Source organism: Bos indicus x Bos taurus, chromosome 2, assembly GCF_003369695.1.
Source record: "Bos indicus x Bos taurus breed Angus x Brahman F1 hybrid chromosome 2, Bos_hybrid_MaternalHap_v2.0, whole genome shotgun sequence".
NCBI lineage: Eukaryota > Metazoa > Chordata > Mammalia > Artiodactyla > Bovidae > Bos > Bos indicus x Bos taurus.
The window spans coordinates 2,667,044-2,674,055 of NC_040077.1; positions in this window are offsets into that span (position 1 = coordinate 2,667,044).

Below are 7,012 nucleotides of genomic sequence, written 5' to 3' on the forward strand. Positions count from 1 at the left end.
GGTTCCAAATAGGAAAAGGAGTACGTCAAGGCTATATATTGTCACCCTGCTTATTTAACTTATATGAAGAGTACATCATGAGAAACGCTGGGCTGGAAGAAACACAAGCTGGAATCAAGATTGTAGGGAGAAATATCAATAACCTCAGATATGCAGATGACACCACCCTTATGGCAGAAAGTGAAGAGGAACTAAAAAGCCTTTTGGTGAAAGTGAAAGTGGAGAGTGAAAAAGTTGGCTTAAAGCTTAACATTGAGAAAACAAAGATCATGGCATCCGGTCCCACCACTTCATGGGAAATAGATGGGGAAACAGTGGAAACAGTGTCAGGCTTTATTTTTCTGGGCTCCAAAATCACTGCAGATGGTGACTGCAGCCATGAAATTGAAAGACACTTACTCCTTGGAAGAAAATTTTCCTGTGGTCGTGTATGGATGTGAGAGTTGTACTGTGAAGAAAGCTGAGCGCCGAAGAACTGATGCTTTTGAACTGTGGTGTTGGAGAAGACTCTTGAGAGTCCCTTGGACTGCAAGGAGATCCAACCAGTCCTTTCTGAAGGAGATCAGCCCTGGGATTTCTTTGGAAGGAATGATGCTAAACCTGAAACTCCAGTACTTTGGCCACCTCATGTGAAGAGTTGACTCATTGGAAGACTCTGATGCTGGGAGGGATTGGGGGCAAGAGGAGAAGGGGACGACAGAGGGTGAGATGGCTAGATGGCATCACTGACTCGATGGACGTGAGTCTGAGTGAACTCCGGGAGTTGGTGATGGACAGGGAGGCCTGGCATCCATGGGATTTTTTGGAAGAGCCTGGTAGGCTGCAGTCCATGGGGTCACTAGGAGTCGGACACGACTGAGTGACTTCACTTTCATTTTTCACTTTCATGCATTGAAGAAGGAAATGGCAACCCACTCCAGTGTTCTTGCCTGGAGAACCCCAGGGATGGGGGAGCCTCGTGGGCTGCCATCTCTGGGGTCGCACAGAGTCAGACACGACTGACTCGACTTAGCAGCAGCAGCAGCAGAACACAGGTGTACAATACACATCAACAGATAAATTTAGATTCATTTTAAATTATACAAGAAGATAAATTTAGTACTTGGCAGAGCAAAAATTCTAAGTCATGAGTTGATTAAGTATGGAGTTTATATTTTTTTTTCTGTCACAGATCTGTCTCCTGTGGATGAGAGAAAGAGAGGGAGGGATGGGGTAAAAGAGAAGCTTGGTTTTCCTGTTGTCATAGTGTTTAGGAATTACACGAGATATTAGAGCAGCCAGCATAGAATTAGTGTTCAAGACATAGCAATTCTTCCTCTCCTTTCTGCTTTGGGGTCTTTTTCTAATTTCCTGTTGACAGGTGAAAGCCATCACCACTGAAAGGAATGGTGATCCAATAATACAGGTTTAGACCTGAACAGCAGTTTTAGAGCCTGATCAGGCTTTTCCTCTACCCTGAGCTCACATCTCACCAGATTAATCTTCCTCCAGTTTTCCTCTCATAGTCCCTCTTCTTGCTCACAATCCTTCCATGGTTCCCTGTACCTGAGGATGGATGTTCCAGCTTGTTCACTTGCCATGTGAGAACTGTTTTCATTTGGTCAAATCAACTTGCCTACTTTCCATCATCTTTTTTATTCAAATGTTAAGCTTTTTCAGGAATGAAGACTCCAGCCTATGATTACTACATTAAATGTTCCTGTGTCATTGTCTTTGCTAATATAATACGTAGCAGACCCTGAAATTTTAACACTCCATAGACTCACTTGACTTTGATTCTGCCAGGTATTAGAGGTACGTTACTCATAACAGGAGCTGGACAAATGGATCTTGGATCAAGAATGTCTATTAGGAATGATTTAACTTTTAAAAAGATGACAATTGTACTGTTAACTCAAGCAGTTCTACTCAAAAATCTAAATACTAGACATTTGGATAATTAATGGAAACTTTTAATCTCTTCCACTGGTATTTAGTGGCAACCCCTGATTACCTTATCATGATGATAAAAATCTCTTTACTCCTACCTTGACCCTTTTCTCCATGTATTTACCTCATTCTGCTAATCCACTTCTATGAGTCCTTAGTGAACACTAATTTCATGACTATTGTCTTGGCATACTATCTAGTGAAAGATTACATGTTAACATATTTCACATTTTAACAGCTCATTATTAATAGTTCCATTAAAGCAATCCATGTTGGGTTTGGTGAACCTGAATTTTGAAGTTCCTATTTTTGCCATGGTTTCATCAAGTAGTATATGTATGTGAAGAGTGTACATAGTAAACAGAGTTTTCCAGTTTAGCTCATGATTAACACTAAAACATCCAGCAACAACTTGTGTTCCTTTCTTGCTTATCCTTTCCAATCTGTAGCTAAGAACTCCCTTTTTGGGGACAGCACGCAGAAAGCTTGCTGACAAAATGAGTTGTGACTAGACCTAATGGCTAGGGACAATTGATTTCTCGCTGTTTCTGTGGTGGGTGGTTGGCAAAGTAGTCAAAGTTGCTGCTCCAGTCAGTTTCTTAAATGTCTGAAGTTTCACCATATTCAACTAGTCAGTAAGATCTGTGGGAAATGTGTAACAATAGATTGAAGGCATCCAAATGACCCAATCAAAAAATGGGTCAAAGATCTAAATAGACATTTCTCCAAAGAAGACATACAGATGGCTAACAAACACATGAAAAGATGCTCAACATCACTCATTATCAGAGAAATGCAAATCAAAACCACTATGAAGTACCATTTCACGCCAGTCAGAATGGCTGCGATCCAAAAGTCTACAAGCAATAAATGCTGCAGAAGTTGTGGAGAAAAGGGAACCCTCTTACACTGTTGGTGGGAATGCAAACTAGTACAGCCACTATGGAGAACAGTGTGGAGATTCCTTAAAAAACTGGAAATAGAACTGCCTTATGATCCAGCAATCCCACTGCTGGGCATACACACTGAGGAAACCAGAAGGGAAAGAGACACGTGTACCCCAGTGTTCATCGCAGCACAGTTTATAATAGTCAGGACATGGAAGCACCCTAGATGTCCATCAGCAGATGAATGGATAAGAAAGCAGTGGTACATATACACAATGGAGTATTACTCAGCCATCAAAAAAAATACATTTGAATCAGTTCTAATGAGGTGGATGAAACTGGAGCCTATTATACAGAGTGAAGTAAGCCAGAAGGAAAAACACCAATACAGTATATTAACGCATATATATGGAATTTAGAAAGATGGTAACAATAACCCTGTGTATGAGACAGCAAAAGAGAAATTGATGTGTAGAACAGTCTTATGGACTCTGTTGGAGAGGGAGAGGGTGAAAAGATTTGGGAGAATGGCATTGAAACATGTATAATATCATGTATGAAATGAGTTACCAGTCCAGGTTCGATGCACAATACTGGATGCTTGGGGCTAGTGCACTGGGATGACCCAGAGGGATGGTATGGGGAGGGAGGGGGGAGGAGGGTTCAGGATGGGGAACACAGGTATACCTGTGGCGGCGTCATTTTGATATTTGGCAAAACTAACACAATTTCTAAAGTTTAAAAATAAAATAAAATAAAAATAGACTGAAGGCATCCAAAATATGATGAGAAGAGAATACACTGAAGAATCTCATCACTGAGAGTGTAGACAGTAGTCTGAATGCTCTTAGTATGTTTTGTACCTTGCAAGTTTAGTTGTTAATTATATTGTTTGGTAATACTGCTTTAAAAAGTTTAATATAACCTTTCAGCATCAGTAAAGTCAAAATTTCACCAGTAAGTCAAAATTTTAAAATAAATGTTTAATAACAAAGTACTAAAATTAGTTTTTCAAGAATGTTAATAAACATGTACAAAATACAGATGTAATCTATTATGAGAGCTATAGTGTTATTAGTGAAAGTAAAAATCATTCAGTTGTGTCAGACTCTTTGCGACCCCTGGGCTATGGAGTCCATGGAATCCTCCAGGTCAGAATACTGGAGTGGGTAGACTTACCCTTCTCCAGGGGATCTTCCCAACCCAGGAATCGAACCCAGGTCTCCCACATAGCAGGCAGATTATTTACCTACTAAACTACCAGGAAGCCCATAGTGTTATTAAGAAACACTCAAAGCAGAGGATAGAAGTCTGAAGAAGATGCATAAATATTTATTTCAAAAGTCAGTTGTTATTTTAAGAAGATTGCACTCAAAAATAATGTTTTAGTAAATTATCTCCAGAAGGAACGTTTACTTATTACTCAGTAAAGCACAACTTTTCTTTTAGATCAATTGACTCATTTTCCAAAATAATATATTTTTCAGTTCAGTTCAGTCACTCAGTCATGTCCGACTCTTTGCGATCCCATGAATCACAGCATACCAGGCCTCCCTGTCCATCACCAAGTCCCGGAGTTCACTCAGACTCATGTGATCGAGTCAGTGATGCCATCCAGCCATCTCATCCTCTGTCGTCCCCTTCTCCCCCTGTCCCCAATCCCTCCCAGCATCAGAGTCTTTTCCAATGAGTCAACTCTTGGCATGAGGTGGCCAAAGTACTGAAGTTTCAGCTTCAGCATCATTCCTTCCAAAGAAATCCCAGGGCTGATCTCCTTCAGAATGGACTGCTTGGATCTCCTTGCAGTCCAAGGGACTCTCAAGAGTCTTCTCCAACACCACAGTTCAAAAGCATCAGTTCTTCAGAGCTCAGCTTTCTTCACAGTCCAACTCTCACATCCATACATGACCACTGGAAAAACCATAGCCTTGACTAGACGGACCTTTGTTGGCAAAGTAATGTCTCTGCTTTTGAATATGCTATCTAGGTTGGTCATAACTTTCCTTCCAAGGAGTAAGTGTCTTTTCATTTCATAGCTGCAGTCACCATCTGCAGTGATTTTGGAGCCCAAACAAATAAAGTCTGACACTGTTTCCACTGTTTCCCCATCTATTTCCCATGAAGTGGTGGGACTGGATGCCATGATCTTCATTTTCTGAATGTTGAGCTTTAAGCCAACTTTTTCACTCTCCTCTTTCACTCTCATCAAGAGGTTTTTGAGTTCCTCTTCACTTTCTACCATAAGGGTGGTGTCATCTGCATATCTGAGGTTATTGATATTTCTCCCAGCAATCTTGATTTCAGAATATTTCTCACACACATGCTAAAAAGAGAAGTTGCTGAAAATGAATTGGCTCTGCTATAAGAAAAACTTCCATCAGTTAAATAATATGAAAAACAGAGGATTACTAACAAACAGACCTGTAACAAAAAAAGAAATCTAAATGAAAAAAAGATTTGAGCACTAGGATAATGACCCCACAGGGAAACAGAACTGTGGAAAAAGATAAAGAGCAATACATGAGGTATATATAGCAACAGTTAAAACTGGACATGGAACAACAGACTGGTTCCAAATAGGAAAATGAGTTCATAAAGGCTGTATATTGTCACCCTGTTTATTTAACTTATATGCAGAGTACATCATGAGAAACACTGGACTGGAAGAAACACAAGCTGGAATCAAGATTGCCAGGAGAAATATCAATAACCTCAGATATGCAGATGACACCACCCTTATGGCAGAAAGTGAAGAGGAATTCAAAAGCCTCTTGATGAAAGTTGAAAGTGGAGAGTGAAAAAGTTGGCTTAAAGCTCAACATTCAGAAAACGAAGATCATGGCATCCAGTCCCACCACTTCATGGGAAATAGATGGGGAAACAGTGGAAACAGTGTCAGACTTTATTTTTCTGGGCTCCAAAATCACTATGGATGGTGACTGCAGCCATGAAATTAAAAGACACTTACTCCTTGGAAGGAAAGTTATGACCAACCTAGATAGCATATTCAAAAGCAGAGACATTACTTTGCCAACAAAGGTCCGTCTAGTCAAGGCTATGGTTTTTCCTGTGGTCATGTATGGATGTGAGATTTGGACTGTGAAGAAGGCTGAGCGCCAAAGAATTGACGCTTTTCAACTGTGGTGTTGGAGAAGACTTTTGAGAGTCCCTTGGACTGCAGGGAGATCCAACCAGTCCATTCTGAAGGAGATCAGCCCTAGGTGTTCTTTGGAAGGAATGATGCTAAAGCTGAAACTCCAGTACTTTGGCCACCTCATGACTCATTGGAAAAGACTCTGATGCTGGGAGGGATTAGGGGCAGGAGGAGAAGGGGACGACAGAGGATGAGATGGCTGGATGGCATCACTGACTCGATGGACATGACTCTGAGTGAACTCTGGGAGTTGGTGATGGACAGGGAGGCCTGGCATGCTGCGATTCATGGGATCACAAAGAGTTGGACACGACTGAGCAACTTATCTGATCTGATCTGATGTAGAAAAAAAAAAGTGTGTTTTGAGATTTTAGAACTATTGAAAAAAAAAGTAAAAGTACTATTTTTTCTTAGACTAAGTCAAAATAGCATGCCTTTAGAATATCTAGGATAAATTCTGAATGAATAATGAAAGAATATATCAGTCATAAGTTAATAGAAAAATGCTATTGATAAAAATATCTAATTAATTTAGAAGGTAAACAGATAAAAGGGAACATTGAAAAGGTATTACAGAAAACAAATAGTAATACAGTAGATAAAAGACAAAATGAATCAATATTTATGTAAAATTGATTGTATATAAAACAGCATGCTTTTCAGGAATGATTAAAACTAAGAATTTTGATAATTGGACATTATTAATATAAAAAACCCAAAACTGTTGCTCTGCAAAAACTCACACAGATAGGATGAAAGACAAACTACAGACTGGCTGAAAACATTTGCAAACCACATATTCATCAAAGTACTACTATATATAATATAAAAGAATTCCAAACATTTAATAGGTTAGAAATTTAAAATTAAAATTAGAAAATAACCAAAGTCATGAACAGAAATTTCAACAAAGAGATATACAGATGGAAAGTAAGCCCATGAAGTGATGTTTAGCATAAATATCCACCAAGGACATGCAAATTAAAATCACAATGAGATATCCGTATAGACATATCAGAATAACTAAAGTAAAATTTTAAAA